The sequence below is a fragment of the Podarcis muralis genome, chromosome 4, assembly GCF_964188315.1.
Source record: "Podarcis muralis chromosome 4, rPodMur119.hap1.1, whole genome shotgun sequence".
Classification (NCBI taxonomy): domain Eukaryota; kingdom Metazoa; phylum Chordata; class Lepidosauria; order Squamata; family Lacertidae; genus Podarcis; species Podarcis muralis.
Window position 1 is genome coordinate 33,252,559 of NC_135658.1, and position 20,765 is coordinate 33,273,323.

The 20,765-nt window shown below is 41.2% G+C and overlaps 1 protein-coding gene across 6 annotated transcripts in view; it reads left to right on the forward strand.

The window, feature by feature from the left end:
* The window catches only part of ZBTB20 (zinc finger and BTB domain containing 20), a 471,737-nt gene that overhangs the window by 330,903 nt on the left and 120,069 nt on the right, over positions 1-20,765 (forward strand). For all 6 annotated transcript variants that reach the window (XM_028726550.2, XM_028726549.2, XM_028726546.2 and 3 more), the window contains one exon: positions 196-256. The gene's annotated coding sequence lies outside the window, so the exon portion shown is untranslated. The remainder of the gene's footprint in view (positions 1-195; positions 257-20,765) is intronic.

The window sequence follows — 20,765 nt, forward strand, 5'->3', positions numbered from 1 at the left end:
ACTGTCTGAATTAATGATACTGCTTTTTTTCCTTAGCCGTGACAAAAGCCACTCTGCACTTTTATACATTATGTTAAAGTTTTTTTGTTGTGAACATACTCTATAAAAGCCCTTTCTGCTTCATCATTTTGACAAGCCAATTCCACTAAATCTTCCATGATCATCATGTTCTCTTTTTAACTTTTTCAATTCCAGAAAACAGCAAACATTTCTGAGTTACAAAGCACCAAACAGCTACAGACTCACTTGCTATAAGGTAAGTCATCTGTGTAGAAGTCTGTAACAAAAAATGTAAAACCAAGTGCATTTCCAGTTATCAGCTGTACATTTAGCTTTGACAATTATGAAGAATCCATGTCTATTCAATGGGACTTGTCTCCTTGGTCTGGTAGGCACACTTTGGAAATAACATATTATGAAACTGTTAACCTTGATAACTTTGGATCCCTCAAATTGTTTCCCCTGTTGAATTTACCTCTTCGAAGATTTGTAGACTCAAAATGCCTGTGTCATAAATTACTTTTCAGTTGTTTGGTTTTCTTACTGTTTTCTTGGCCCTTTGACTTATAAATTACAAGGCCGAAAGTGGCATCTCACAAAATACATTTTTTAGGATGATCAACCTTAACTCTTGCTATAGCAAAAAGAACTTTTTCTGAGTTGATAGCAACATTAATAAGATTCCAGCCTTCCTTGAATGTTTCCAAGTGAAATGTCAGCTGACAGATAACTGCAGCTCACATAGCATGCATTCTTGTTTACAAGAATTTGGAACCTTTGTATTTTCCGCTAACATGTTTTTCCATAATGCAGTTAGGTCATCTTGTTTTAACAAGCAAGGATGTCACATATGACCACAGCAGTGTTCGATTTTTATGTAGTAACCAATCAGTTGTCAGATGCCAATTTAGGGGAGCTTGATCGGTTTGCCTGCACTGGGTGCCGAGCCAAGAGGGGGGCACAGCAGCAATGACAAACAACGGAAGTCGAGAGGTGGTAAGGTGCCAAATTTAGGCATTGTACAGGGCACTGCTGAAATTTTAAAGCCCAAAGTTCGCCACTGCAGTTATCTCCAAACGGGGGACATGATAGACAAGGCAGTGGATGCACAAGACTTATGGGCTCTTAGCATAGTGCAACCACTGGCGCCATCACTGGTCCAGTCTGTCCCCCACACCAGGTCCTACTGCTGTCAGCCTTACTGCTCTTGCTGCCATCAGAGCCCTTACATGGCACAGCTGATTGCTGCCACTACCACACTAATCACTTGCTTTACCCCACATCCTATCAGACATGCTTTACCTGACAGGGGTGAGCAATGGTGCTTAAAGGATCTGAGGCAGTTTTTAAGTAACCAAAATGGCTGGAGATCAACAGGCTTGGAAGAAACACATGATTTCCAGAAGTAAAATGTTTTTTTTTAAAGAAACCTGGAGGACAGTGGGGAATGGGTGAGTACCATGGAGGACAGAGTATGCTCAGTGGCTTTGGAATGCTGTGTGACTGTTTTGATGGCTGAGATAGAAAACCAGGAAGGAGGGGAAATGCAAGAGGGCAGGATGCAACACAGCAACATTTTCTTACGGACCTTACTTGTGTTTTGAATACTGGTTGCTGGATAGCAACAATGGGACAAGAATGTTGCCCTCGTGCCTTGCTTGTGGACTTTTCAAGATGCATCTGGTTGACCATGATGAGAAAGAGTGTGATAGCTGGATTATAGGATTTGATCTGATCAAGAAGCTCTCTTTCTGTGTATAGGAAGTTGACCTAGAGAAGAGGTGTGCCCTTCAAATGATGAGCAGGTCTCTGATGTGTTTTAGAGATATGTTTTCCCAATTCTGCATCTCCACTCAGATGTGAGTCTAGGCAGTAACTTTTTTCCCATGACTTTCTTAATATTACAGTGTTTTATATTGCTGCCATACTGCATTCACAAGAGCTTCCACTTGTGAACAGAGTTTTGTGATATCTGGGCCGGTTACTTACCAGGCAGCATGGAATTCAAAGCAGTTATTTTCTAATGCAGAAAGTATAAGAAGAGATAGACAATTGGTTGCTGGTGATACCAAAAAATGAGCATCACATATAATAGGAATAATTTTAAATTACAGAATAGTAAATCACATTTGTGAGTAAGTGTTAAGGAAAAAATGGGGAACGAGGTACACTAGACAATTCTGCAGTTGCAAATACAGGCATGCACCATAGCCATGCTAATATTTTGGAGTAACGATCTATTCACATTTAAACATTTCCATACCCTGAATAAGTTTCCTTGGGGGGCAGCGAGGAAAGGGAAGGTTTTGTCCATATATACCAGAGATGGGAAGTCATTGTCAACACAAGGACCACATTTCCCCATGGACCATTTTCCAGGTGTAAAGAAACAGACTTGACAAGACAACAATCTGGGATGAAAATTGGCCACAACTTCAGGCTTTGAAGGTAATTCCATTCCACCCTCCCGCTGGAGGGCTGAAATTTTGAACAGGGTCATGCCAAGGATTCTGGCCACCCCCAAGGCGCTAATCTATGTAGGTGGCCATCCCCGGGCCACTGCTGGAAGCTCTGTGGACAGCTGCAGGGATGTAACTCCTGGCTGCCCCGGGAATTGAGGGCGGTCTGCAAGGGCCTGCAACCACTGCCCACTCAGAGCAGGAAAGTGGTCATTATCACGTTCCAGCCCAGCAAAAACACTTGGGTATGAAGCAAGGGGAAGGGTGTGGCTTGGGGCGACTTCCAAGGGGTATATAGAGGAGTATATAGAGGGGCTTGGAGTTGTGGCTCCAGGCAGGCTTGTGGGTTGCCTTCTGAGTCAGGATTGCTCTGTGATTAAGCCAGGTCTGTGCTTTCTTAACAGCGAACCATATGTTGTACCATATGTTGAATCTCTTCAAATGTAAATGGCAAATGATATAAGACAACCTGCAAAGTAATACTTCGGAATTTTCTACCCATAAAAATGAAATACCTGCTTCTGTGAAAAAGGGCTCCAAACGTACAGTGCTGCTGTTTAGTTAGGCAGAAATATCTGCAGAATTAATTGAGGAGGTTTTATTCATCCCTCCCCCAATGTGGGCATTTTCATCATTTGAAATACAGGATTTCTATTGAATTGGCGAGCTTTGCAACAAATACCTTTGTTACCATATAGCTTACTTATATATATAAAAAAGGAGCCTGAATGGGGTTAAAAGTGAGTGAAGGCCATCTATACAGCATTTACTTTTCAGAAATAAAACAGCTTATTGATTTGGAGAACCAAAGATCTAGTTAGTTCACTGCTTCAGCTTCTGCTCGGTTTATTTCCCTTGTTTGAAACAGCAGAAGCACTGACAGCGCACTCAGGCCATTACTTTCACTGGGTTGTTAAGGTTTTCTTAATGCTGACTTTCTGTTCTGTAGCACCACAGAAAATATCCTCCTAGCTTCTAATCACTGTAATAACTTACCTCGAGGAGTCATTACTGTAGGTTCAAACAATATCCTATAATAAGTGTGCTCTGAGGAAATTGACATAGTTTATCTCCTCGATTCATATTCTTGTGAAAATAATGGGTTGTGAAATAACATTGGTGTTTTTCTTGTACCATACAAAATCTTGACAAGCTATGTTGATATTTTCCTCTCAGATATTGGGTAGAAACACTTTGTTAGACAATATTCCATCTACAAAATTCATACATTCTAAGTTGGAGATGGGTTGTGTTGAGAAACAAACACAGGCATGCCAAAGCCCTCTCCGATGCCTAGATTCCTTACAGCAGCTACTTAAACGGTTCTATGATTAAATTCAATTTTCTTTCCTTCACCAATGAATAATGTGGCAGAATTCTACCAGTGGTAACCGAGTATCTTTTCTTTGGTTATTGTGTAAGCTTCCAGAGCTTTGGTTATTGTGTAAGCTTCCAGAGCAATCACTGAGTAGTCTATAGCAGGAAAGTTATTGCCTCCGGTATACAACCAATAGTAAACAAAGGCACTAGTTGTAGACATGCTTCTGTAGAAGTGATCATTCCAATTGTAATGCAATACCTGTGACAGGTAAACAGGTCTTCTTCTTTCTTTGGCGATCACTTGTAGCCGAGTAAGATTGTCTTCCATGAACACAGTTTTAACAGTGAGTCCGTAAGTGACTGTGAAGGCCAACTCTGGATCCACACGTCCTTCCACGGTGGGGACATAGGTTTCTGGGCAGGAGTTGATCACTGTGAGGGGTACAGGTGACAGGTAAACAGGTATGGTCAGTCAGTCAGAGATGCTTCTGAGAAACATGTATGTATGGTGATTTTCTTCATGAGCATCTTTTATACATTATACACACCACACATTTAAAGCACTCTTCAAACGCTTTAACAGGTATGACTTTCCCCAAAGAATCCTGGGAACTGTAGTTTGTTAAGGGTGCTAACCTCACAGATCTTTGATTTCCATCACCCTTAACAAACCACCGTTCCCAGGATACTCCATGACTTCTAGACTGGTAGAAGATTGTGAATGTGAGAGAGCACCAGTTGCCTTGTTACTGCAGAAACAAAAAGTCAGACAAGATCCACTACAGGGCAGGTCCAGGAGGAAAAACTAGTGGAGCACCACTTGTCACCACCTACATCAGACATTACAAATTAGGTATTAAAAATGGTAGCATTCAGAAAGCAGCAGGAGAACATTTCACTCTTCCATGACTTCCTGTAGCAGACCTAAGAGTCACTGTTATCCAACGAAGAGGGAGGCTTGAGCGGAAAAGCTCAGGCCTGGAATTCATTAGTGTATTTGGTTCTGTGGAATCTCATTTTAAATCCTTGGGAAGGTTAGCTTGCTTCAGAGATAAATTATCCCTCTTTTGGTGTTTGTTTACACTATTAGTCTTGCTTCCTATTCATCACCCTAGTGGCAGTTATTCAGGAGTGGATCCACCCATACTGACTTCATCTTCTAGTCATTCAATTGGATTTTGCATTCATTTATGCTCTGTGACATGCCCATTGCTGTCATTTTCACTGTTTGGTTCTTTGTAAAAACCATCATACATTTTTCTGTTTTTATTTCTGTCTCAGGGTATATAAACCGACACACTTAGAGTTGGGTACATCTGATAAAATGGGATGTATCCTAGGAAAGATTATGCCACAATAATGTTTTTTAAGTCTTTAAGGTGGCACCATATGTGGTCTTGGCTTTTGGCTTTTTCTGCAGCTGTCTAGTGTATTTCCCTTTTTGGAGTTTTGTCATTGTTGCATTGTTTTACTACTGCTAACCTCTCTTGCACTGGATTACATATAGAAGCTAATAACAGTGGTGAGTTACTTGTAGAATCAAGGGAATTGTTGCATATATTAGGACAAATTACAAAGGCATCACAGCATTCGCATGCACTCCACTGACCCTACTTTTGCTCAACACTGTAGTCTTTCAAAATAAAGACAAATAAGAGCAAAATTATTTTAATAGTGATATTTGTTTTGTATCTTGTTTTCTACCCGAGAGGTATAAACAAGAACAGAATGAGGTAAAAGTTTTGAGTCCAGGAAATTTTAGATCAAAAATTTCTACTGAAAAGGTTGGACACTTTCTCATTGCGTGATATTAACTTAGTTCCATCTCACCTTCCTATAGCCATGCAAGCAGTCCTCTGCCCCTCCACCCCAAAAAAGCATTCTTATAAGAAAATTATCAAAGTACACTGGTTTTACTGGTTCCCTCATGGGGAATCTTTACTTTCCCAAAGGAAAGTATAATTACCAATAAGAACCAATCAACTAATGACTTAATATATCTCCCAGGGTCATTTCCTCACATTAGTAACCTATTTATATGAATTACTGGACCTTTAATGTAATTACCTTATTATTAATAATAAATAACAAGCAACATTTCAATAATTGCTTTTATTAACTATCAGCAAATGTGCTCATTAGTACTTTGTGTGCCAACTTTTCAGTACTTAGTGCTCCTATTAGTCATATATCCAGCTTGCTTCAAACGAGCAATCCTATTCTTACACTATACTTGGACTGGAGATACGGCTCCACTAGGCTGGTGGATCAGCTGCCAAACCCAGTGTGTACTCATCCTAGAAAGGGAGGTAGAGAACAACTAAAAAAGAGAAAAACAAGACAGAAATGACCACACCCACAGCAGCCCTAGAAACACGGCCACATTGTGGTTGCTGCTGCTGCTGCTGCTAAAATTTCCATACAACCCTTCATCCCAAGATGACATGGTGATTTGCTACACACACACACACACACACACACACACACCATAATAGCAATCAAAAACAATCCCCCCACAGTTCAAAAGGTCATAGATTGTTTAATCAGTCAAAGGCCTGGCAGAAGAGGAAGATTTTTTCCTCTGAAAGGTATGTAGTGAAGGCGCGAGGCGAGCCTTCCTGGAAAGAGCATTCCATTAGCAGGGAGCCAACCCAGAAAAGGCCCGTTCTCCTGTTGCCACTCTCCAGACCTCTCACAGGGGAAGCACACAAAGAAGGACCTCAGATGCTGATCACAGGATCCAGGTTGGTTAACATAGAGAGAGGCAGTCCTTGAGGTATTGTGGTTCTGAGCCATTTAATTGTTTCACTGAAATCCCTTTTTGTGTACCTATTTATATGGGCTGGCTTCTATTCTGTGGGGTATATTGTGCAATATTGTTCCTCATATAACAGGATCATTTGTTTTAATATATATCTTTGTTTGGAGTGTTAAACCCCTCATAAAATTGTAAATAAAACCGATTGATTTATTAATGGCTAACAATAGAAAAGAGGCATACCAGTTTCAATAGATAGCTCTTCCTTCCAAATTTCTTTACAAAGGGTTTGGGGTTTTTTTGCAGCTAGTGTCATTACAAATTATAATTAATACTATATCCTGTCACTGTTAAATCAAAATACTTTCACCAAATCAGGTAGCTGACTTATGAGTAAAGATAAACTTAACTCCTTGTGGTGCTTTCTTCAAACTTTCTTGATTCATAGTTATTTCAACCTTCTTGCCTGCACAAGCAGTGATATGATGCTTCTACAAGAGTACTCTCCAGCTCTTTCTTTGAAGATGCTTTTCTCAAAGGTGCTTTGCACAGAGCCTTTCTCTTGATTGAGGATTCTTTTTAGACAGCTGGAAATTCCTGATGGATGTTAATTGGAGTTCAGTTTGAAGATACAGAACTGCTTTTATTGCATCTGTCTTTCATTGATTTCTGTGAAAACCATAATTAGACTTTTTTGTGGGTGGAGATATCCATGGAATGTTTCAGTTCAGTGCCTTTATCCATTTAAAAGATGGACTTTATTTTTCTTTGTTTTTCTTAAAGCTGTATCAGTCAGTTTTATTGAGAATGTGGATTCTTTCACACTTTGTGGAATCATGTGTACATATGAATTATGTTCTACTGAATCCTCATACAGTCACTTTAGATTCTTAATAAATATTCATCTTGTGCTTAGTAAGAAGATAACAAAACAGCTGAAATACTTTTTGGTCACCTATTGTTAAGGAAGAAAATTTAAAGATGCTCAGATACAGGTATCAAGCACAAAAATAATTTATTTAACTATTTGAATCCATAAACTTATTAAATCAATTTGATACAGCATTCAGTCTTAACCCAGAATAAATAGGGGAAGTCACATAACTTAGAAAGGATGCTTAGAATCGTAGAGTTGCAAAGGATCCCAAGGTTCATCTAGTCCAGGCATGGACATGTCCAACAGGCTGATCGCGATCTACTGGTTGATTGCCAGGAAGTTTCTGGCTGATCGCGGGTCGGGTAGATTGTGGGTTGCTCAGTGATCGCCAGCCTAAAGAAGCTCTCCCCTTAAAAAAAGCTCAACAACTCTTATCTCCCCCCCCCCCCCCAAAGAAAAAGCTCAATAACCATGGGCAATTGCACAGAGAGCTCCTTCCTTCTTGCCAACAGAGAGCTCACCGGTATGTGTGTGAGTTTGTATGTGTGTGTGGGATGGCTCCCCTTCCCTCGAGGACATAACAGGGATGCTGCCCTGTGCCTATCAGAGACCGGATCCTAGCCTGCACCCTGCTTGGTCAAATGGGGATGCAGGCTGAGACTTGGGCAGTGCCAGGGGGCGAATCTGAGGGCTGACCATGGGCTTCCCTGGATCCGCCCCCTTGCCCATTTAAGCAGCCCACACCTGGGACAATCCCTCTTCCTTGCCTTGCCGGTTCCCAGTGTGGATCTCTGTAGGTCTCCTGCATTGTGACTAGGAAGGTCTTAGACTTTGCCTGGGATCTCCTTCCTTGCCTGCCCGCTTCTTGTATTCACGCTGCATCATGCCGGCAAGAGAGGAACAGGCATCTGTCCCAGTTTCTGCATTTGCTGGGCTTCGTTGTTGCAAGGGAGCGTCGGAAACTGAGTTCCCTTGTATAGTGAGTAGTTCCTTTGCAAGGGCTGAGGATCCTGAGAAACTCAGTTTTTCAGCCATATGGCTTGACTGAGAGCCAGTGTGGTGTAGTGGTTAAAAGCGGAAGACTCGTGATCTGGGGAACCGGGTTCGCTTCCCCGCTCCTCCACATGCAGCTGCTGGGTGACCTTGGGCTAGTCACACTTCTTTGAAGCCTCTCAGCCCCACTCACCTCACAGAGTGTTTGTTGTGGGGGAGGAAGGGAAAGGAGAATGTTAGCCGCTTTGAGACTCCTTCGGGTAATGATAAAGCGGGATATCAAATCCAAACTCTTCTTCTTTCTGTGTTTGTGTGGGGAAAAGTTTTTCTGTTGGCTAAAAAGCTGTTTTTTGAGGCTGGTTTTGTCTGCTGCTTACATAACCTGGCCTTCAGTAAGAATTCAGGAATTGGATACCAGCACTATTGGGCCCTTCATTGATTGTTGGTGCATTTTAAAACTGAAGCCACGTGGGGCCAGGAGGCAGGCACTGGTTGGGTTGTTATTTTCCTCTGCCTTCCGGGTGGGCATGCTCTTGCTAAAGTTTCCAGTTAATTAAAAGGAATAGATAAATATTTTTTAAAAATAATCATTGTGCATTTTAAGTTAACAAAGAGGGTAATTGAGCCATTGGTGCTTCAGCTTCCTTACGTGGGGCAGGTCCCAGCCTCCATTGGGGGTGGCATTGTTTTGCAGCAAGGTTTGATTTTGAGGTGGTTTGTGTGCAGCTTTGGCTTGTGTGCAGCTTTGGTTACCGAAATGGTGACGCAGGTGTCACACTAACAATGGATGAAGGCATGTACCGCATTTTTCACTCTATAACACGCACCCGACCATAACACACACGTAGTTTTTAGAGGAGGAAAATCCGTAGGCATGCTACCCGTAGGCATTTCCTCCATAACATGCACAGACATTTCCCTTACTTTCTAGGAGGAAAAAAGTGAGTGTTATGGTGCAAAAAATATGGTATCTTTTAAGAAATCTTGATAGGAATTTTAAATGAATGAGTTTGTGCGGCGTGCAGTTTTGTGAGTGCTTTTATGCAACTCTCTCCTAAGAAATCTCTAAAAGTTTCTGTTGTTCCCCGTAAGAAAAGTATTTGGGCAGTGCTCCCCCCAAAAAGGTTACCAAATCTAGTCACCCACCTTTCCTCCTCCCAAGAAAAGGTCAACAATGTTGAGCTGAACCCCCCAAAATGGGGGTAGATCACTGCCAGATTTTAATTCTGAAAGTAGATCACAGTCTCTTGGGAGTTGGCCACCTCTGATCTAGTCCAACCCCTAGCACTGCAGGTCTCTCAACTGGATCATATCTTACAGATGACCATCCAACCTCTGCTTAAAAACCTCCAAGGAAGGGGAGTCCACCAGCTTTCATAAGAGCCTGTTCCACTGTTGAACAGATCTTATTGTCAGAAAGTTCTTCCTGATGTTCAGTCAGAATCTCCTTTCTTGTAACTTGGAGCCATTGGTTCGAGTCCTACCCTCCAGAACAAGATAAAACAAGTTTGCTCCATTCTCCATGTGATAGCCCTTTAGATATTTGAAGTTTGCTCCATTCTCCATGTTATAGCCTTTAGATATTTGAAGTGAGCATTCTTTGGGCTGTCAACCAGCTACAAACCCACCTAGCAATCACCTTGCCTAGTCCACATTTAATCAGCTTCTCCTCAAGAATATCATGGGGGACTTTGCCAAAAGCCATACTGAAATCAAGATACACTATGTCCACTGCATTCCCCTAATCCACCAAGCTTGTAAGGCTATCAAAAAAAAAATATCAAAAATCCATGCTGGGTCTCAACAATCAAAGCATCCTTTTCTAAGTACCCACAGACTAACTATTTAATTATTCGTTTTAGGACTTTTCCTGGTATTGATTTCAAGCTATCTAGTCAGTAGTTACTGGGCATCTTCTCCCCACCCCACCCTTTTGAAGATGGGGACAACAACCCCTTTTGAAAATTTGATCCTTGACCCGTAAGCAGTCTGTCTAAATCTTAGCATGTAGTGTTACGTAGAACTCACCACATCTGATTAAAGAATCCACCACCGTTAAAATCAGCAGACCTACAGCATTCAAAACAGTGTGAATCAAACTCTTAGCAGCCTGATTCTGAAAAAACAGTCAGGCAATTTTACTGTGGAGATTCGAGAGAAACATCTTCTAGATGAGTTCACTGACACAGTTCAAACTGTCTGTAGTAAAGAAAAGAGGAGTGATAGGGTAAAGAAGAGTTTCCTTTTATCCTTTTTTCTGATTGATCCTACTTGCACAGAAATGAATATTATTATTATATTTTTACAGATTTCAGCTAGAGTAGATTGGTCTCACAGAAATGACCGGATAATTTAAAATGTTAATCACTGCTGTTCAGATATTTCATTAGTCTATTTTAGTCAATATTACTATTAATACACATGAGGCATGTAATTGCACTGTGACATGTTAACAGCAGTCAATGACAGACGACCAAATTTTTACCTTGCCGTTGTAACAGGAAGGAAGTCTCATAATGCATAATTGCTACAGGGAAGAAAAAAAAACATTTTAAACTAGCCTTTGTGTCAGTTCCTGCCAAAGCAGCGAGTATAGATACCGTCTTCAGGGAGCTAGAGCCAACTGAAGTCTTATGCATGCTATCCAGACCTGGAGTGTGGTAGAAGCTGGCTCACACTTTACTTTGCAGTCTGGGGGTTCTGCCAGACTAAAGAGGAAGAGGTACTGCAAGGGACTCGTCTCCAGAATTATAGGTTGGTGGCAGGGATGTGTGCTGCAAGCCTGACTGAGCTACAGGCAGTTCATCATCTAAGGCTCTGCTTCATGTGCCTTTTCCATGTGAAGTCCTGAGGGTGGCAACATGAGGACGAGCCTTTTCTGCAGTGGCTCCCTGTTTGCAGAATGCCCTCCCCAGGGAGGTTCACCTGGCGCCTTCATGATACAGTGGTACCTCGGGTTACATACGCTTCAGGTTACAGACTCTGCTAACCCAGAAATAGTGCTTCAGGTTAAGAACTTTGCTTCAGGATGAGAACAGAAATCGTGCTCCGGCGGCGCAGCAGCAGCGGGTGGCCCCATTAGCTAAAGTGGTGCTTCAGGTTAAGAACAGTTTCAGGTTAAGAACAGACCTCCGGAATGAATTAAGTACTTAACCCGAGGTACCACTGCATATCTTTAGATGTCAGGCGAAAACGTTCCTCTTCAACCAGGCCTTGGGGCTGATTAATATAATATTCTACAGCCTTTTAAATGTGTTTGTGGGAGGGGTTTGTTGTTTTGTTGTTTTCGTTTTAACTATTTATTTGTGTTTTTATCTTGTGCATCGCTTTGAGCTCTTAGGATGAAGGGCAGTATATAAGTCTAAACAAACAAACTCCACTACCACGCATGGCCAGGTCCCTAGGTCACGACACTTTGTAACATGTAACAGGTTAAGCTGCCTATGCAGTTTCTTATGAGTCACGCAGGACAGTTCAGTAGGATCCTGGCTAATATAACAGTGAATATTATATAATATTATATAACATATATTATATAACAATATAAGTGAATATTGACTGTGATAGTTTCACTTTATCTATAGCCAGTCTCTTTGGTTTTCTTATTTCAGTTGGGGTCTTCCTTTGTCCTGATTCCTTCACAGCAATATAAACCTACATAAAGGAATCCTTGGCTTTCCTAAATTGTAGATTAGCTTATAATTCAATCATGGGGTAAGATAAATAGTAACTTTTACGGATAACACATTAAATGTTAACCCACATGATCAATTCAGAAGCATGGATTATTATTGTTCATTAATCTACGGAGGTAACAATTTTATCCACTAAAATCCTCAATTTAATTGTGTTGTAATTGTTTCTGACTGTGTCAAACACATAGGGACATTTTTCTTCCCATAATCAAAATATTTTTAGGGCTTTCTTTTTATTTCAGATTGGATAGATCTAGTACATTTTTTTTTAAAAAAAAATTGCCATCTCTCTCTTTTAACTATATAGGGGACACCCACCCACCCACACACACATACACGTAGATACAGTGGTGCCTCGCAAGACAAAATTAATTCGTTCCGCGAGGCTCTTCATATAGCGGTTTTTTCGTCTTGCAAAGCAAGCCCATTGACAGCTTAGCGGATTAGCGCTATTAGCGGTTTAGCGGCTTTTAGCAATCAGCTGTTAAGCGGCTTATCAGTGGATCAGCTGATAAGCGGCTTAGCGGCTTAGGAAAAGGGGGGGGAAGGGGGGGAAACCCGAAGGAACTCGCAAGACTTTTTCGTCTTGCAAAGCAAGCCCATAGGGAAATTCGTTTTGCGAAGCGTCTCCAAAACGGAAAACCCTTTCGTCTAGCGGGTTTTCCGTCTTGCGAGGCGTTCGTCTTGCGGGGCACCACTGTATCAGTTCATAGGACTGTATCCAATGTAGCAGTAAGTAAAATCACTTCATGTTATACTTGTCCTTGGGAAATGTTTTCCACCAGCAGAACACTGACATGGAAGAGAATGCATAAGTAGGTTGCTGGTAACTTCTTTGTTGTGAACCACCCTGATATCTTGTGAACTGCCCTGAAACCAGTGGGGATAGGGAGGTATATAAATTTTAACAACAACAACAATAGTACAATAGACAGTCGAGTCTGTTGTGCAAGAAGCTTCACATCTGTTTCATTGGACTCCTCTGTTATGCAACATTAAAACTCACCCATCCATTAGCACAAGAGCCCTTTCTCTTGTGGACAGAGAAAATTTAAAAACAACCCATCTTTCTAAAGCACTGAAAAACCTGAATGCACATTGTACCTGCTAACTGAAGTAGGAGCCTTTTCTATCAATGAGTGCTACCTACACAAATTAGGATCCTGGAAGGATTCGAGTTGTAAATCAGGTGGTGAATCTACATAGATATGCAGTTTCAAAAGCTACTGCTCCGTATGTGAGGGGCCAACGGAACAGTATGACCGTGGAGTTGCACCCCCATTTATATATCTGTTGTTTCTTTTTGCCGATAACTTTTGAGTAAGGTTTCAGTGGTTCACACATTCACTATTAATTGCTTTATAGAAAACAAATACTGTGTTTTTACATTTGGGAACTTGTGTTTAGGTTCAATTATTCAGCTACTAAAAGATGCTTAAAAAATAAATAACATTGTCAAGTTTAATTGGATCTCTCTCTGTTTTGGCTTCATGAAGCATTTTACATTAATTTCAAACTGAAAATATATGACATAAGAGCAAAGGGAGGCGTATCACACAAGTCAGATGATTATTCCACTTATTGCATGAAGTACTGGAAAGAAGTTCAATTTTCATAGATTTTAATTTTTGTGCATATTATACAATAGCAGTGTGTCCTGGAGTTATCTACCATGTTAATGCAATGTAATTAGGTTAAGTATGTCTCTGGTGGAAACAGTGCTGTATGATTTTTTTCAAAGTTACATCCTAGCATTTTAATGGGTCAAATCCTATTCTTTGTTAAAATGAAGTCCATAATGTTGTCGACAAATAGGAGTATTGAATTTGACCTTGTGTCTCTTTCTGTTGCGTGATTTTAATAGGAGATGAATCATCATTTTCTTCACTTCAATAGTCCTCAGGGCCAACCATATCATTAGGCAGAGTGAGACTACGATTCTAGGCAGTGGATATTGGGATTCATGACGGGGCAGGTGCCAAAATATTTTGGTTGGCCTTGAATACAGAACTATACAACTTGGCTTATGCTACTGGTGAAAAGCATTACTTGTTTCCCTGTTCCAAGCAGTAAAAGGTTCTAGGGCAGCCATTATACTCTTGTTTCTAGGTGCAAAGTTTTTTGTTGGCCTCTCTTTTTAATATACCTTTTTGATTACCTATTAGTATTAGAAACATTCACCATCGTGCTGATGCATTTGTTAATTATGTGCATTGATCTCCATTGTTATAAAAGATTTTGTTCACAAGCTGAGAGTTAAGAAGGGCATGTATAAGAAATGGAAGAAAGGGGAGATCACAAAGGACGAGCATGCATGAATAGCCAACAGTTGCAAAGTGAAGGTCAGGCTAACTAGAGCTCAGAATGAGCTCAGGCTTGCAAGAGAGGTTAAAAATAATAATAAAAGGTTTCTTTGGCTATGTCCGAAGCAAGAGAAAGAACAAGCAAGTGGTGGGTCCTCTGTGTGGAGAAGACAGACAGAAGGCGGAACTTTTCAACACCTACTTTGCCTCTGTCTTCACCCAAAAGGAAAGGATCTGGTGATAACAGAATAAATGATGTTAAGGAGGGAGCTGCAGCCCAAGCTAAGAAAACTGGTAGTAAGGGAACACCTACCTACTTATTAAATGAATCCACATCATCAGGCCCTGATGAGCTCCATCCAAGGGTATTAAAGGAGCTTGTGGATATAATCTCAGAGCCTTTATCTATGATATTTGAGAATTATTGGAGAACAGGTGAGGTCCCTGCAGACAAATGTTGTCCCCGTCTTCAAAGGGGGGGGGGGGAGAAGATCCAGGTAACTACCGACCAGTGAGCTTGACATCGATACCAGGAAAGGGCCTAGAACAAATAATTCAACAGTTGGTCTTTGAGCACTTAGAAAAGAATACCGTGATTACTAAGACTCAGCAAGGGTTTCACAAAAATAAGTCACGTCAGATTAATCTCATTTCTTTTTTTGAAGGAGTTAGCAATTTGGTGGATCAGGGGAATGCTGTGGACATAGCGTATCTCTTCAGTAAGTCTTTTGACAGATTTCCCCATGATACCGCTGAATCAGAGCAAGCATCAATTGGGTTTTCTGTGGATTGATGTTTGCTCCAATTCAGTGGTAGAGAGTAGGTTTTCCCAGGGAAAGCAATGGGGCAAACAGAAAACCCTACCTGGAAAGCACAAGACAAATGGAAAACTGATCGGACCTGTGGTTTCAAGGCATGGGAGAACCAAAGTTTGGACAAGCCCCAATTCATCAAAGTTTACTGCTATTACCTGAGCAATAAGGCATGACTCATTAATATGCAGAAAGTACAAAAGGGAAGGAATAGCATCCAGTATTATATCATAAAGATCAAGTAGGCCTAAATAATAGCTAGCCGATGACTGTCGTTCCCCAAGGCAACAAAAGTGAGGGTTTTCTTTTATCCCATCCTTCCAAATATGGTTGATTGGTCTTCTATGTTCTGCTGAATCTAGCATGTACAATGATTTCTATGACCACACTGCAATCTCAACCCACATTTAATGTCTGCTTGAATAAGTTGCCTGTAGCAAGGGTATGCAGCAGATTGTCTGCTAACAAGAGGTACTTTGCCTATGTTTTATAGCATTAATATGGTGTATTAATATGGTGTATCACACTGTATAGCTCAATATAATTTTCCAAGGAGAGTTTTGTTAATCAGAAGCAAGAGACCACACACACACATACACACATATATATAATAGAACCATGTAGAACACACAACCTCAGTTCTAGTAGTTGCAGGAGATTATTCCCATTTTAAATAGTAAATGAGACTATGCATTGACTCTACACAAAAGCTGCCAGTTGCTTTACAGTCACCCATGCTGTTTTGGAGAGTTTATGGCCTCATTTGACACTATTATTATGCTGGCACTTTCTTGATGAAGATGATTCAAAACTCAGTCTCATGGACTGACATTTTCCCTTTCTATAACATACCTGCAGTATTTCTCTCTCTCTGTTCTAATATTGAAAGCTTCTAGCTACCATATAACATCTCTTCTGGCTTGTCAGTCCAGCTATAGCTTTATTCATCTTGCAAGCTGAAATGCAATTTCTGTGATCTCTCACTCTCTGGGGCAATCAATATCCCATGCCTTCAACATGCGAAGCTTTCTTCCTTCTCTGTGGCTATATAAGCATATCCTCTCATTTATTTCTGTGTCCCAGATTTTCACCAATGACACTAGTGCAAAAGATTACACCACCTCCCAACACCCCATCATTCCGTTCCTCCTGTTGCTGCCATCCCTGCCAAAGTTCAGCAACAATCGTGTGCACTGGCTCTGCAACAAAGCTTCGACAAATGTTTTTGCCACCCAGGACCTGAAGTCCCATCTAAAGGGGAAGCCTCCATTAGCGTCAATGAACAACAGAGATATTTTATGAGTTGTCTTGCATCCTCCTTCCTGTCCAGCTCCCAAATTATGGTGTCTGAATGGCAAAAGGCAGGGGGGTACTTAATTAAATTTACAAGTCCCATCCAGTAAGTCTTGAGTCTTCAATGCCCACTCCTCCTCTTTTTCCCCTGGCGACTGCCACCCAACCCTATTCCTTCTTCTCTCCCCCCTCACTTTCTTGGTTTTTTAATCTTTCTTGTTTTGCTGCTGCTAGTGCTGGCATTTTTCCCAGATGTTCCTCCACTTCCTCTCTGCCTTGCTCTGAAAAAAGGCCAAGGGGGGTCCTTCCTCAGAATAAAGCATTCCACGTAAGGTGACTGGGAGAGTGCCCATGCTTCCACTGCAGTGGCTGGAAATCCTGTTAAAACTAAGTCACTGAAATGTACTCGGAGTCGAGAGTGGATTTCATGCTCTTTATTCAGCTCATAGTGGTGAGGAGGAATGGCAGTTCCCCCAGGATGTCTGCTTTATATACATTATTTACACAATGGGCCCTCCGTGATTGGCTAATTCCGGGATTCTCCTGTAGGCCAATCAGGTTGTGGATTCACTTCCACCTGGAGCTGGATTGGGTGGCTCCTGCGGACCAATCATACTGCTGCATTGTTCTAGGACCGATCAGACTGCTGCATTCTGAATCCTATTGTTCTAGGACCAATCAGACTGCTGCATTTTGGATCCTATTCAACTCAGTACATAACACCGTAAACTTTAAAGTTGTCTTAAAGTCAGCATGCACCAAGATAGACAAGGCAAGTAGTGAGGGAGGAGTGTGTAGGCCTAGTGCTCGTTCTTGGCTGTGATCTGATGCCGTGTTAGTTGGGACAGCGCAAAATAAGGTGTCAGTAGCAACTGTGGGCACAGCAGGGGCACATGTGCCACTTTATGCTTTCCTACTCCTGTTCCAAATGAGTACAGTGCCACTCCTGTCCCTTCCCCTTGTCCCAGCCCCAATCCACCATTGGAAGAATAGCTAAAGATTAATGCAAATATGATTACTATTTTTGATTCATGGCTAGACTGGTTTAATCACATAAAGCTTTTAGCACACTTAGCAGTTGTCTACAATGCACTGCCCGCATTAAGTTTTCTATGCACACTCTTTCAAGATCTCAAGGACAGTTTTTGTCATCTGCTAGAAGGAACGTCTCGGGCCAAACAGGAAAAGTTTCATAGCTTCTCCAGCCAGGATGGCTCAGTGGCCAGACTCAGTAGGTAGGGCTGGTCAAGACCCAGAAAACACTTCACTGCCCTGAAATATGCTTTAACCTGTATGGATCCTGACATAGGTGAATTTTCCTGGGGTGATTTTGGATGGAAGCAACGTTTATCAATATTCACAGAAAATATACTCTTTCTGCAGAGGCTAGTACAGGTGTCAGCAACCTAAAGCCCATGGGCCAGAAGCAGCCCGCGGAGATAATTTGACTGGCCCACGAGCTGCCCCCGAACCGAGCCGCCCACTCGCACGCTGCGCTAAACTGGCGCAACGTGGCACAGGGACTCACTTCCACAGTGCCGGAAATTGCATCTGCGCAGATGCTGAAAACCGTGCGCGCACGTGCGCATGATCCAGCCCACAAAGGTATCTCCACAGGACCGATCCGGCCCAGGCAAGATAAACCTTGCTGACCCCTGGGATAGTATATACTGAGCAGTAACTCCCTATGATGCCTGTTTGTGATATAGCACTAGGGAATAAGAAAGCCAGAAGAGCTCCATCCTGAGGGGTATTAGGTGTGAAAAGCAAATTTTATACAATCAGAGAGGGCAGTATCGTTTTATAGCAACTTCTTGTTTTGGAGAATGGCATTAGCATTATTTTAGGTTTTTAGGGTTGTGGACTATCAGATTCTGACAAATGCTACTGTAGGTAAAGATAGATATAGATAGATAAAGATATCACAGTACAGGATTAGAATTGCACCCAAGAAGCTCAGGAAACCTTTCTGAGAGAGTATTCCACAACTGCAGCAGCAGCACTGCCACTGCCTACCTGCTTCAGCTTGGTAGAAAGCCCTCCATTGAGGATCTTAATATACCAGTCAGTACATACTGGGAAAGGCCGGCCTTCAAACACCCTGTTCCAAAGCTGCAATGGGCTTAAAAGATAAAAACCATGTATCCACGCTTGCTGTAGATGGGAAGGGCTGCACTGGGGGCAGGGGAGGGCTATGGATTTCTTTATGTGAATTTTCACAGAGATCCACCTGTGCCGCCTTAACACATTTTATAATGGAAACCTTGCAAATAAATAATAAATACCAATATTTAATAAAACAAAAATTGGGGAAAATTTGTGTGTGTGTGAATATATATACATATATAAAGCACACATAAATACATACATATATGGCTGAAATTGCATATTCAGCCTGTTGCTAACTTTCCTTTCAAATAATAGCTGCAGGCGGCCAACCCATTTTTAATAATACAGTGGACCTGCAACTTTCACACATTTAACTTGTGCTCATTCATCTTTATGCACTTGGCTATTATTATTATTATTATTATTATTATTATTATTATTATTTTATTAAAAGGGTGAACATGGGCCGGCATCAGGGTTGATTTTATATGGTGTTTCTTAATTATTTTCACCCCATAAAAATGAATGTATGCTGTGATTCACCAGATATGTATGCCACTCTTCTCCTAGTTCTTCCCCCTTTTATATCTTTCATTCTTCCTCATTATATTGGCCCATTCTGCTGGTTAATCTGGAAGACATGTTGCAGATGGGAAGTAAACTTCACATCTGAAACTGCGTTTCCGTTTCTAGACTGTGTATCAATGGGAACAGAAGACCCCATAGAATGCAGCATGCTTTACATCTAATGTGACATTTATTTGATGGCAGAAGAAAATTGATTCAAGTCCCACCAGACCTTTGCCATCATGTTTTATGTATTTATCCAGCAGTGGTGGTTCATAATGTCCCTTGACAAATCCTATTATTCCATCGGCAATAAAGTGATAGAAAGTGCTCAGCATCTTGAAATGTGTATGTTTTCTTAGCTGTTTCTGAGACATACACATAGAAAAGGAATGATGTGGGATATCTGCCCATAGAGATATTTCACAGGTACTGCAAACTTATTTTTATGAACATCTGGGGAGAAAGAAAGGGTTTTTAAAATGTTGTGTTACAATGATTCAAATGCAGACTATAATTTTCTATTAATCTGTATTTTAAAAAGCTGTAGCCAAAATTCTGATAAATGACCTTAAGGCAATTGCAGTGTTAGAGAGAATTTGCTGTTCAAACCTATCTTATGCTATTTGTCAATCTTGTGCATATAGCTTATGCTGTTCTTCAGTCTTCTAAATCAGCCAATAATGGCAAAAATTATAATGTTTTCGAGGCACAGGTTATATTTATACAGAACTGCAAAAACAAAAAAACCCAGCCAGATCAAAACGGATTCTAAGCATTTTGATGGATATTTGAACTGTCTCTTCTTTGACCCCCTTGAAAACACATGCACACATCAGAGTAGATATTTTTAAAAGTTGGATATAAATTTTATATTTGGGCCGTGATTAATTTTTGTGAGATTGCATTTTTACTGCAAAAATTCTATTTCAAGTTGGTTGAGACAAAAATATTTGCAAAATATTTGCAAGAATCCCTCATCAATAACTGTTTTTGTACATGTTTATGCATATTTACTCCTGCCAACCTAGCAGTTCGAAAGCACGTCAAAGTGCAAGTAGATAAATAGGTACCACTCCAGCGAGAAGGTAAACGGCATTTCCGTGCACTGCTCTGGTTCGCCAGAAGCGGCTTAGTCATGCTGGCCACATGACCCGGAAGCTGTATGCCGGCTACCTTGGCCAATAAAGCGAGATGAGGGCCGCAACCCCAGAGTCGGTCACGACTGGACCCAATGGTCAGGAGTCCCTTTACCTTTTATGCTTATTTACATCCATTGCTGCTTGTCCACCTTGCCGCAGTGTTGTGACAGTTTTGTTAGTCCCAGTGCTGTGCAGCAAAATGTTTGCATCCATTCAACTCTTTTCATGGAGATGCACATATCTAAAGAAACATCCACCTCAGTGGCTCCTCCCAGACTTTGAAACTCCCTCCCTAGAGAAGCTAGACTGGCTCACTCCTTGTTGTCCTTCCCTTGGCAGGTGAAGACTTTCTTGTTCAACAGGCTTTGGGGAATTGTTTAATTGCTTTTAATTATGCTTTTTTTGATGTTTTTAGCTGTTCCTATTTTTATTTGTAA